The following is a 14,102-nucleotide window of genomic DNA, read 5'->3' on the forward strand; positions in this document are numbered from 1 at the left end:
CTCCTTTGTAATTGGCTGGGTCACTGTCCGTTTCCCAAGATCTCAATCTCAGCTGCTCTGCAACCTTGACCCTTTCCCTCCAGGGACACAGATACCACTCCAAGCCTTGTCCTCTCTCCCTGAGCCACAAGGACTGTCAGGTGCTACAGATAAAGAGACACGACCTCTGCCTCTCAACGCAGCAGCCCCTTGGGGACCACAGATCTCAAAGCCAACAGCTGTTCTCAGGTCGGAGGAAGTGGTGAAGCTTCAAAAACACGCTTCCTCCAGCCCGGCTGAGCCCCTACCCACAACCCACCTCATTTCTGTGAGGTCTGTGTTTAGAGACCCACAGATTCCTCAAGATGCTTTTTAAGACATCCTGCTCTTGGCTGGCAAATTGTTAATCAGTTTGTGGCAGCATAAATAAAATTAGAGGGTTTAATTAAAACTAATGAATGAGTGAGCAGAGACCAGCCTGGCCGCTTTGCTCTCTGAGCCTCGGAGCAGTAAATAATGAAAGTGTCACACAGCGAGTGAGACATTTTAGCAGAAATGTAGGGCCAGCAGAAACGAGGCCATGGAGAGCTCCTCCACCCAAGTTGCAATTTGCAAGTTGGTGGAAACCCCATTTTAGTGTCTTATTAATTAATTCTGCAGAAACTGCTCCAGTTTTCTGGCCTTTCCAAAAAAAAAAAAAAGGAAGAACAGAGTAGAACATAGGATGCGCATTCTCTCCATGTGCCCTTGGCCTGTGCTTTCACGGAGCACTCCTTAATGTCCTCATCCTTGTGGAGGGGAGGGGAGAAGACAGGCATTTCCGGGGCAGGGATCTGGAATTCTGACATTCTCAGCATGTGGGATATGAAAGGGAGAATTGTCCTACATCCCACTTGACTTTCTTTTTTCAATTTTTTCTCAGAGACAGGACAGAATGTGAGTGGGGGGAGGGGCAGAGAGAGAGAGGGAGACACAGAATCTGAGGCAGGCCCCAGGCTCCGAGCTGTCAGCACAGAGTGTGATGCAGGGCTCGAACTCACAAATGGTGAGATTATGACCTGAGCTGAAGTCAGACGCTTAACTGACTGAGCCACCCAGGTGCCTCTATCCCACTTGACTTTCAAATGCACTCCTAGAGATTTGTGTAGGTTAAAAAAAACTTTTTATAATTATTTGGCATTATACCTGAACTCTATGTAAACATAAAGTCCTTTTTGCACTATTTTACTGAGGACATGCAACCACTGTGTGAGTGAGATAAGCTAGGACTTTGCTTGGCAGCATTTTAAAAGTCACACTCCCGGTGGCAACAGCCCTCTTAATGTCTATACCTCAAGTATAACACCTGCATCAGTTCTCCTGTAGCCTGTCACTTTTAAGGCAACTTCACATACAGGTACAAGCATGTTACTATTCGTTTGTGTCCAAGTGTAGACCTGCCCGGGTACTTACATGTTGAAATGAATATTGTCTTATTATGAATTACTTCCCTTGTATTTTACCCAGCTAGGACATTATACCGATTTTTAAAAAACTGTGTATCGGGGATGTGAAAAAATATTTGTTACAGAAATGGGTCTGGTGGGGGCACATAAGTGTCTCAGTTGGTTAAGCATCTGACTCTTCATTTCAGCTCAGGTCATGATCTTGCAGTTCATGGGTTGGAGGCCCAAGTCAAGCTCTGTGCTGACAATGCAGAGCCCGCTTGGGATTCTCTCTCTTCTCCTCTCTCTGCCCCTCCCCCACTCATGCTCGCTCAAGTGCTCTCTGTCTCTGTCTCTGTCTCTCTCTCAAAAATAAATAAATAAACATTAGGAAAAAGATATGGGTGTTTTGGATCAGAGGAGTTTGAGATTTTGAGAACTACTGCTCTTGTCAACATGTGAGTATGAAGATGGTTGAGAGAACTTTGGAGAATGTATTCTCTCACTGCTCCTTCCGTTCCCTGTCCCCACCGCCTCATCAAAGCTGATTCAAGTTTGAGGAGACTTCCTGAAGCCATTTCCAAGGCCCTGGAGCAGCTCGTCTGCCCGGCAAGTAGTGCCGAGACTAACCCCTCCATCCAGCCGACTCCCATTTTCAGCTCTTTCCCCAGCGCTCTCCCCACATGCCCTACACCCACTCCAGCTCCCGTGACTCTTGAAGAAGCCCAAGAGTGTTCTTTACCTGGTTTTCCTTATTTTTCCACACACTGTTATGCCTAGAAGTTTGGGGTTATAGCGGTAGGGGTCCCAGCCCGGACCTGGACACCCGGACAATGTGATAGGCCAGGATTCCAAGATGCCCCCCGTGATTCCCTCAACACACCACTGGATACGGCCTGCATAGTGCCGGGGCTGTGAGTGTGTCGGATTTTACCCATGTGAGCAGGTTATGTTATATGGCACAGCTGACATTATGATAGAGAGATTTTCTATATGAGCTCAATATGATCACCTGAATCCTTGAAAAGCAGAGTGTTTTCTTTGGGTGGTGGCAAAAGGGGAAGTCAGAGATTCCCAATATGCCACTCCCATATCCAGCACGTGGACACGGCCACGTGTTGAGGCATGCAGGTGGCCTCTAGGACCTGGGAGCTGCCTCCAGCTGACTTCCAGCATGGACACAGGACTGCAGTCCCACCACCATAAGGAGCTGAATTCTGCCAAGAATAAGAATGCGCGTAGAAGTGGATGTTTGCCCCAGAGCCTCCGGACAAGAAATCAGTCCCGCTGACACCTTGATTTTCAGCCCAGGATGCTCTGCACAGAGTCATGCTCTCTTGGCTGTGCTGTGCTGGACTACTGACCTACAGAACTGGCTGATAGTGGGTGCTGATTAAACTGCTAGAAATTCGGTGATTTTTTTTTTTGTGCAGCGATAGAAAATTAATGCAGACAGGCACTATTTTCCTGAGAACAACAGAGCGGGGTATTTGGAGAGGGATCTGAAAAGTGGTACCTGTGAGGAGTTCAAGTCAAAGCCTGGCAGAGAGAAAAGGGCAGCACCTGGGCACAGGCAGAAACCAGGAAGTTAGAAGGTCCAAGTTGTGGTGGAGGTGGCGGGGGGCGCCTAGTGTATACCACACTGACAGGGTACAAGTAGCAATGGTCAGTTCTCTTTAAGGTGTTTCTCTTGAGGGGCACCTGGTTGCCTCAGTCCGTTGAGCATTTGACTCTTGATTTCTGTTCAGGTCATGATCACAAGGCTTATGAGATCCAGCCTGAGTTGTGCTCCATGCTGATAATGTAAAGTCTGCTTGGAATTCTCTCTCTGTCCCTCTCTCTGCCCCTCCCTGCTTGCTGTGTCTCTCAAAATAAATAACCTTTAAATTAAATAAAATATTTCCATGTAAGTGTGTGTGTGTGTGTGTGTGTGTGTGTGTGTACATAACAGCCTTGTTATAGAAAACTCACCACCAAAAAGTAGTAAGAAAAGCCCAGAAATCCCAACCCTGACAGACAGCCATTGTCAGCTTTGGTTTACACCCTTTGGGTATCTATGCGATATGGAGGGAAACAATCTGACACAATAATTACAATTAATTTTAGTTGAAGGCTTGCCATGGGTCAGTACTATGCAAAATGCTTTACACATGGTAACATTTAATCCTTTCCACACTTAGAAGTCCTTATGTATTGGAAACTAATTTGACAATAAACTATTTGTAAAAAAAAAAAAAGAAAAGAAAAAATATATGAACATATTTTGTTGCTAAAAAAAAAAAAGAAGTCCTTATGTATTCATATGTACTGATGAGAAGTATAATTCTTATCCCCGTTTTACAGCACATTCACTGAGGCCCAGAGAAACTGAATAATTTTCCCGTGGTCACACTGTTACAAGCCTGGATTGGAACTCAGGTGGTGGGACTCCAGAAGCCATACTCTTAACTGTTTCCTCTCTACTGCCTCACATGAACAAGATTTTACAATGGATGTGATTATACAACCTGCTTTTCTCAGTAAAATGTCCTGGGTGGCATCCTAAATTGGGTCCCACAGGAAATAGGCGCTAAAGCAGAGATTTGTACACAGGAGAATTATGGAGAATTAAGGAAATAAGATTGAGCAGAGGGAAAAACCGGACCACAGTACAGTGTCAACACGGGCATTGGCTTGTTCTTTTTTTTTTTTTTTTTTGTAATGTTTGTTTTTTTTACAAATAGTTTATTGTCAAATTAGTTTCCACATAACACTCAGTGCTCATCCCCACAAGTGTCCTCCTCCAGGGCATTGGCTTGTTCTATGTGGCGGTTTGGGGTTGGGACAGCCTTCCAGATTGAGGCACGGGGGCACTACATTTTGCCTCTGCCTTCAGGATGCAACACTGTTTTTGATTTACTGTTCTGCCTCGAGATGGGAGGGCAGCAGTTTCAGAAACCCCTAATTGGCCTTCCCTTTTGCAATAGCTCTTCCTCCATAGGCCAACGAACCAGTGTGGGCATTTCATCAACCACCAAGTATATGCTTCCCAATTATGCATTTGGGGACAAGGGAAATAACCACCAGGTGGGTCTGTGAGTCCTCCCACAAAAGGTGTTAGCTTGGTTGACAGGAGCTCCTTTGTCCAATGTCTAATGACTGACTCCTGCAGGTACCCAGAGAGGAGCCTCCGTGCCACAGCTCAAAACATCTACAAAGGGCCAGCCCAGCTCCAGGACTCTGAAGGGATTAGTGCTGTCTTTCTTGCAACTGCATTTCCAGTTGAACCGCCTCCCTCCGCCCGCTTCCCTCACTTCCATCCTGTGCGGTTACCAAGAGCACTTCCCAATAAACTTCCTCCACCTGAGGGTCTGGTTCCCAGGGATCATGACCTAAAACAGTCAGATTCAGAAGTGGTTCAAGGAAGCAGACTCGAAAACAGGATCTTAGGACAATGAGGGCCTCATAACTGGATCAGGAGAAGTAAACAGTCCCTCGGATGCTCACTCCATGCAATTTTTAAAGCTTTCACCAATCGTGCACTGGAATGGGACAGTGGGGAAAGAGTATGACAGGTGCAATGTCTTGGGCTTCTGGGAAGTTCAAAAGAAGTAGTGATCATAAAGACAAGGAAATTGGTTGGCTCTTACTAAGTGCCCAGATCGCATGCTAACTTGGTGGCCCATGGTTAGGTGTTGAGTCTGCTAAGACCCAGTAACAGTCCAAGAGCTATTTCTCAAGAGGAAGGTAGTTATCTGTGGAGGAGGGCAGGGCTTTGCCCCCAAATCCCAAGGTCGTTCATTTCAGTTTGCCCATAGGGACCTGCCAAAGGTTGCAAACCACATCCCAGCACTTCAGGTATTTAAAAGTCTGGGTTTTAAGAAACAGAGGAGATAAGCATGGCACTTGTTTTTTCAATTGATTAATAGCTGCTTCCACGATCCATGAATAATACTTTAGAAATACAGCACGGTGCTTTAGCAGCGTGAGCATGGACCACACTGCTATAAGACCTGTATATGTGTTCCATTCTCACCCAGCCTGAAGGCAGGGATAAAAAGAACCCATTGTACCTCCACATCCTCCCTGCTTGATAATGCCTCAGGTATGATTCTGGTTAGTGTTTATGAGATGGATGGATGGGATGCTGGCATGTGGGGTCCCAAAGGGGTCTGTCTGCCAGGGTTTCCTTCCACCTCCCGGGTCTAGAACACTCTTCTTAGCTTGGAGCAGTGGTTCTCAAAGTGTGGTGTAAGGCACACTTGCATCCGCATCATGCATATAGTTGTTAAAGGCCAATTCCCAGGCTCCCTTCAGGCCGCCAGAACTGGAAACCCCGGGGCTGGGCTGGAAACAGCTCCTTGGATCCTGCCACATGCTGAGGGGGTGGCTTCCAGAGCTCCAGACCGAGGAGCCATGTCTGAATCCTCCTGCATTCTCATCCTCACTGAGACCCTCCCATGTTGGGCTGTTTCCTTTCCTCACATTTGCCCCCACCTCCAGGTTATCTCTCTCCTCTCACACCAGAAAAACTACTGTGAAGTCCAGTGGTAATATGGTTCACACAATCACACTGTGTCACATTTCCCACTCAAGAAACGTGGTGTTTTATTTGTGGCTGGCTGTCCTGGCCTGACTCAGTACAGAACTCATATAGGTAGGGATCCAGGGAACAAAGGTACAGAAATTAGCAAAGGCCCCAGGGTAAATCCCGATTAAACAAAATAACATTCAAGAAAAGAATGCAAAACCCTCTCCAACAATTAATGCCTTGGGATCACAGCTTTAATTTAAAATTTTTAAATCCTTACTGGGGATGGGAGTTGGGAATCACAGCCAGAGTGGTATGTGGGTTTTCTCTGATGGATAGAGGCATTGAGGCCCTTGGTCCAGGGGAGAAAATGCCAGACTCAGCAAGATTCCAAAGCGGAAGCAATTTGGAAATGGTTTGGAGATCAATTCCCTGCCCAAACGGTCTAAGCAAACCCAAACCTGAGCTTTTTACACAAATGATTAGAAATGAAAGCAAAAATTTCGTCAAAACAAAGGTGTGCATGCAACATATTGGCCCCTTGGTGTCATTTGAAGGAAATTAATGCGGAGGGCCAAAGAGATGGAGTCTGCAATATGCAATGCTCCAGAGACCTGCCTGTGATTTTGTTCCTAGTGTAGCAGAAATAAATGCTCCCAGCAAACCTTCAGGGAGAAATAAGACATGTGCATAAGTAAGATTAATCAGTAAAGCTAGCATCGACCTAATGAGTCATCTTTGACACCATAAAACTTGAAAAATACAAGGTTGTAGCTTGTCAGATCTGTGCATGCTCAGAAGAAGCAAAATGAGGGCTGCCCAAGTGCACGGCTCTGGGCAGCTCTGGAGCATATTAGGTCTAGCAGAGCAGAAGAAATAGAAAAATGGCTGCATTGCGGGGTTATTGAGCTACTGTAGGCCCGTTTCTATGGAGACTTGGGATGGGGTGTGGGGAGGCTTATGCACCTTCTACCCTCAGGGATCCCTTTCCTTCTATTCACATGGAACTCCAAGTTTCCATCCAAATATATCATCCACCAGGATTTCCTGGGATGCAGCAGTAGCTTCTGGGAGACTGGGAGGAGGGTCACAGAGCATGGCCGGGAAAGGACCTCCATGGGGCAGGACCTTCTGAAGTCTCTGGCCCCCAGAGTTTGTCACGGCCTTGTGTCTAACCGAGCTGCCGAGTGGGGTTCTCCACTCTCCATTGTTATCAGATCCTGCTGGCTACCTCCCCCTAGAATTAGCCCCTCTTCTCTGCTGTGCACCCACACCTCCTCACACACAGCCTTACTTTCTCTTCACGTCCCTCCCTTTGCAGTCTGATTATCCCCAGACTCGATCAGGAAGAGGCTGAGGGCCACGTGCTGTCTTTATAAATCGCAGGCTGTTTTGGAAGGTAGTCTGCGCCACAGGTTTCCCTGCCACCCTTAGCCATCAAAATACCAACCCTCCTCCTCAGGGAATCGTGGTTCATGGCAAGCCAAACCATGGCCTCTTGACCATACACTCCCCAGGTACTTCCCGGTTTGGAAAGCTTCTTAAAACACCCAAAAAGCTGAAATCCACCTTTTCTCTGTTGACAGATTCCATGTTGATGGTGGACCACACACCCATATCGGTCCTAGAGAGTCCCCTCCAGATTAAAGCCTTCTGAAGGAAGAGCCAGTTCCCTCTGCTATGCACAGCAAGGTTCTGTGGGGGCAGGGTCCTCCCTGCAGGGACCACATCACGTCACTCCCCCTCTGGCATCTGAACCGGCACCTAGACCTCTCCAGTCCTCTGTGCACACTGCCAGCTGCGTGTAGCTAGAAGCCTGGCTTATTCCACAAGACTCAGCTGTAGCACACAATGTTCTGGGCACACAGTGCCTCCACCCCTACCTCGAGTGGCTGATCCCAGAAGTCCTTGGCAAGGGCATCAGATCTGGTCCACTTCCCTGGGCATGCGCACACTCCCTGTCCATCCATATAACTAGAGGAGAGGTTTCTGGGATGCTTCCTCATGACAGTCATTGAACATATAAAAAGGCACAGACTTTGAGGCCATGTGACAACATGACTGGCCTGATGTCCTGGCTCAGTCACTGATGTGTGCCCTGGGATAAGAGTTAATATCCTGGAACCTTGATTTCCTCATATTTTATTCATTCAATGACTATTTACTGTTCCTACTGTGCACCTGCTCTGTTCTAGGCACTGAGGAGACAGCAGCAAGTAACAAAGATACCATCTCTGCTCCCCTGGAGCTGAGAAAAGAGGTCTAAAATAGAAAGAAACTTAAATTTGGAAGTCTTCAAGTGGTGGATGGAAAGTGAATCCATGAGATTAGACAAGAGGGAACTGAAGCAATATATAAATAGAAAAGATGGATCAGAGCGCCTGGGTGGTTCAGTCCATCGAGCACTCAACTTCAGCTCAGGTCATGATCTCACAGCTCCTGAGTCTGAGCCCCGCCTCAGGCTCTGTGCTGACAGCTATGAGCCTGGAGCCTGCGTTAGATTCTGTGTTTCCTCTCTCTCTGCCCCTCCCCTGCTTGCTCTCTGTCTCTCTCTGTCTCTGTCTCTCTGTCTTTCTCAAAAATAATAAACAGTAAAAAAAAAATTTAAGAAAAAAAAGATGGATCAAGCTCTAGAGCCCCCAACATTTACCAAGTCAAACATGACAAAAAACAGCAAAGGAGACTGAGAAACTGGGGTAGGAGAAAAAATGGAAAGGAGAAAATGTCACAAAAACCAGGAATGAACGTTATCTCAAGAATTAGGGAGTGGTCCGTTGTGTTTATAGCACCCACATCATAATACTGCTTCAACAACTGAATGCTATAGTGTCTGCAAAAGCCTCTATGGGCCATGCCATGAATGTCCACCTTTTATTATTAAAAGGCCCTATGTTGTCTGCCTCTCGTGAATCTCCCGTGTGCCCCTGTGGGCCACTCTGTCCCAAATAGCCAGTGATTTTATAAAAGGAAGAACAATCACAGTACTGTTTCCCCCAGGACATCCACAAGAAATTGTAGTGATCATTGGGTAACAAGAAACTTTCAACGGAGTGACCCAGAAAGTTTAAATGAGAGAGGAGAATGGAAAGAGAAATAAATGTATAGGGGCGCCTGGGTGGCTTAGTCGGTTAAGCGTCTGACTTTCGCTTAGGTCATGATCTCGCGGTTCGTGGGTTCGAGCCCCGCGTCAGGCTCTGTGCTGACTGCCAGCTCAGAGCCTGGAGCCTGTTTCAGTCTGTGACTCCTTCTCTCTCTGACCCTCCCCTGCTCACGCTGTCTCTCTCTCTCTCCCCTAGAAATAAATAAAACATTAAAAAAAATTTAAAAAAAAAGAAATAAATGTATAAACATCATGTTTGAGAACCAGAATTATCACCAAGGATGCAGAAAACAAAGAAAGAGTAAAGGATCATTCTAAACCCCATTAAAACACTTGAGACCAAACATTAGTCTTAATTGCACTTTGGTTGATGAAATAGGTTATCTATAAATTGTCAGGTTGACAGAAATGTCAGTAACTTTTGGACCTTTTGTAAAAGAGCATGCGATCTGAAACCATTATTTCAAAAGGTAAAATAGCCCAGTCATTTCCAAATATCTCTATTGTTTCTCCATGTCTTGAACAAACCACATGAAAAGGTCCGCAACAACAACCATGAGCTTTAAGTACTCGACTTGTGTGTGTGTGTGTGTGCGTGTGTGTGTGTGGTGTATGGGAGAGAGGTGGGGGATTCACAAAAGAGAGTCAAATGGGGGGATAATCAACCTTTTGAAAATCATATTTCTGTGTGAAATACTGTGTAAGATGTTTTTGCTTAAATCTTTCTTTTCTCTCTCTCTCTCTCTCTCTTTCTCTCCTCAAAGTACCATGGCTTTTAAAATTTGACATTACAGATACAACTCCTTCCGGCTAAACAAGGTCCTACATTGCATTCCTTCTACTAAGTAAAAAAGAAAACGCAAATAAATTGTTATTTTTTGAAGTCTTTCATTCAACTTTTTTTTAAGTTTTTTTATTTATTTTGAGAGAGAGAGAGAGACAGAGAGGGTGTGTGTGTGATCAAGGGAGGGGCAGAGAGAAAGGAGAGACAGAGAATCCAAAGTAGGCTCAGCACTGTCAGTGCAGGGCCCAATGTGAGGCTTGATCCCATGAATGGTGAGATCATGACCTGAGCTGAAGTCAAAAGTTGAATGCTTAACTGACTGGGCCTCCCAGGCGCCCCTAAATTGTCTTTTTTTAAATAATGCAGATTCTTCTGCATTCTTATAGACCCCAAGCTAGCCCCAGTATATGATCTGCTGGAAAGAGAGCCAAGGCCATAGGCGCCTGCCTGGCTCAGTTGGAAGAGCATGTGACTCTTAATCTCAGGGTCATAAGTTTGAACCCCATGTTGGGTGTAGAGATTACTAAAAAAATAAATAAAACTTAAATAAAGTAAATAAAAGAGCCAAGGCCAGAGATGAGAATTAGTAGCTGGTTTCTGCCTCTTGCCGATGCTAACCTGACTACCACCCTGGGAGGGAGCACAGAGGCATCGGTGGAACAGTCCCACCACATCAGAACTTCACACAGACATTACACTCTTGTGGTCTTGCTCCTTTGTTAAATACTACAGAGCTGCCTGCTTAGTTTTCATGCCCATGCCAGCTCCCTGACTGGGTCTGACTTGGCTTTTTCTCTTTCATTACACTGGCCTCTAGCGACTGTCCAGTGTTCTCCTAGCCTCTTCCCAGTCTTTCGTTCTCAGCTTTCTCACCCTGTGCTGGTCCTGGCACCTCAACTGGACCATGTTCTGCCTTTAGTCAACCAATTATTCCCCAACCTATACGTGACACAACATCCATCCACCCACCTGTCCATCCAGTGAGCATTTATTGATCACTTTCTCTGTTCCAGATCCTGTACCTGATGCTAAGAAGTCAGACATCATGAGAAAATCAGAATAAAACAAAACCAGATTTTGAGAGGGAGTAATAAGGACCATATTCACCCACCCAAATGGAACAGCCAAAATTCCAGTCAAATTATTTTGAAATAATGGATTTCAACACATTGGGCACCAAGCAATGAAATATAGTGATTCTTAAGAGGTGGCAAAAAATCAAGATGGCCCTAAACTTGCCTCAGCTTTCCACCCTGAGAGTATTTCCAGGCTGTAATACAAAGAGGAGGGGCTGAAACAGAACCAGAAGACTCTGATTTGAGAACATGGAGCCAAAAGTCTGGGACAACAAAGGCAGCTAAAATTTAGCGGGCAGAGTACCAGAAAAGAATGAGAACTACAGAGACTTCCAGATTTACAAAAAGTCTCCTTTGAGTATTTAGCAGAGCGTTGTCCAGCACGTTTGTGTAAGGAAATTACCCAGGTCTGGGGGAAAAGCCATCCAAAAAGATTGGAGGGAATAATGCCTGTGCTACACAGTGGCTGGAATAGTGCCTGTTCCTACCAGGCAGACCGGAAAAATCTCATAATTCACAACAGAAGTACTCAGGATAGTCTTGTCTCATAATGCCAAATAGTTACCTTGAGACTGGGTACTGCTCCAGACCCACCAAACAAATCATAAATCAAAACTGTAAGAATCAAACTGTCTCCAAGTAAATTATACTGCATCCCAGGACAAAGCTCAGGAAGATTTATAATAATAAAACATATTCAGCACCCAAGAAGGCAAACTCATAATGCCTGACATTCAAAGATTACCAGACATTCAAAGAAGCAGGAAAACATGATCCGTAATGAGGATAAGGAAGTTATAAAAAGACCCAAGTTAAATTCCTGAGATGAAAACTGCAATGTGTAAAATGAAAAATACAATGGACAGGATTAATGGCAGAATCTAAATTCTAGGAAAAAGAGATTAGTGAACTTGTAAACAATAAAAGCTACCCAAAATAAAACAGAGAAAAATGAAGTCTAAAAATGAAAAGAGCATCAGTGAGTTATAGCAAAACTTAAAAAAATTTTTTTTAATGTTTACTTATTTTTGAGAGAGAGAGTCAGGGCGCAAGCAGGGGAGGGGCAGAAAGAGAGGGAGACACAAAATCAGAAGCTCCAGACTCTGCACTGTTAACACAGAGCCCAAAACGGGACTCAAACTCACAAACTGCAAGATCATGACCTGAACTGAACTCAGATGCTTAACCGACTGAGCCACCTGAGAGCCCTGAGTTATAGGACTTTAAGCAACCTAATCTATGTGTGACTAGAGTCACTGAAAAGAGTGGGGTAGCAGAAAACATTTGAAAAATAATGGCTGAAAACTTTCCAAACAATGAACAATGAACACAACAATGAACCCGTAGATCCATGAAGCTTGACAAACCCAAGCACAAGAAATATGAAGAAAACTACACCAAGATATATCATAATCAATTTGCTCAAAACAAGTAAAAAAAAAAAAAAACAGAGAGAGAGAGAGAGAATCTTAAATAGAGTCAGAGGAAAACAAAAACATGTCATATAAAAGACACAACAATAAGATTTCTCTTTGGAAACAAAGCAAGCAAGAGCACAGTGGAGCAACATCTTTAAAGTACTGATAGAAAAAATCAATCTAAATTTTTATACCCGACACAAGCATCTTTCAAAAACAAAGGTGAAATAAAGACTTTTTCTGACAAAGGAAAGCTTAAAGAATGTCTCATAGTAGATCCGCAATATAAGAAATGTTAAAGGAAATCTTTCAAACAGAAGTAATATCAGATAGAAATCTGGATCCATACAAAGAAACAAATAATGTCATAAAAGGTCATATGTCATATGGCTACATGTGTAATACTGTTTTCTATTACTTAAGTTGATTTTAAAGAAAAGATAGTTTAAACAAAAGTAGTGATAGTGTATTATAATAATCATAGCATATGTAGATGAATGTAGACTATGATGATTTAAAGATGTATACTATAAAACCTAGAGCAACTACTAATATCACAAAACAAAGAGCTAATAGGCCAACAGAGAAAATAAAATTGAGTGTTAGAAAACATTCAACCCAAAGAAAACATGAAAAGAGTTACAATGGAACAAAGATAGAATAGTTAGAATGATAGACTTGAACTTAACCACATAAAAGAAATCATGTGAAATGTACATGGTTTAAACATCCCGTTAGAAGACAGAAATTGTCAGACTGAGTGAACAAGCAATATCAAAACTAAAGACTAAAAGAAATACACTTTAAATATAAAGACAGAAATAGATTAAACATCAAGGTGGGGGGAAAAAAACCATATCCCAAGATAGCACCAAATGATAGAGAGCTTTAATCGGCTATATCAACATCAGACAATAACAGACTACAGAACAAATAATATCGGGGTGGAGAAGGTCATTTCATAAATATAAAGGAGTCACTTTATCAAGAGACCAAAACAATCATAAACATTCATGATTCTAATAAGAGAGCTTCAAAATATACAGAGTAAAACTATACTGAGAAATAGATAGATCCACATTGCATTCAAATTTCAATACTCCTCCTTCAGTAATTGATAAACCAAGCAGACAGAAAACAAGCAAAAATACAGTAAACTTGAACATTTTCTTTCTTTCTTTTTTTAAATGTTTTATTTATTTCTGAAAGAGAGAGAGAGAGAGAGAGCATGAGGAGGGAAGGGTCAGAGAGAGAGAGAGACACACAGAATCTGAAACAGTCTCCAGGCTCTGAGCTGTCAGCACAGAGCCCGATGCGGAGCTTGAACCCACGAACCATGAGATCATGACCTGAGCCAAAATCGGACGCTTAACCGACTGAGCCACCCAGGCCCCCCAAAACTTGAACACTTTCAACCAACTTGACCTAGCTGACATGTATAGATAGAATGCTCCATAGCAAATTATTCATTCTTCTCAAGTTCTCATGGAATATTTACTAAAACATTCTGGGCTATAAAATAAGCCTCAGTAGGGGCGTCTGGGTGGCTCAGTCGGTTAAGCGGCCGACTTTGGCTCAGGTCATGATCTCACGGTTCGTGGGTTCGAGCCCCGGATCGGGCTCTGTGCTGACAGCTAGCTCAGAGCCTGGAGCCTGTTTCGGATTCTGTATCTCCCTCTTTCTCTGACCCTCCCCTGCTCATGCTGTCTCTTTCTCTCTCTCTTTCTCTCTCTCTCTCTCAGAAATAAATGAAACATTAAAAAAAATTTTTTTAAAGCCTCAGTAGTCCATTTCATTCCAGTGCAACAATC

This window comes from Crocuta crocuta, unplaced genomic scaffold (assembly GCF_008692635.1).
Source record: "Crocuta crocuta isolate KB4526 unplaced genomic scaffold, BGI_CrCroc_1.0 scaffold28, whole genome shotgun sequence".
Lineage (NCBI taxonomy): Eukaryota > Metazoa > Chordata > Mammalia > Carnivora > Hyaenidae > Crocuta > Crocuta crocuta.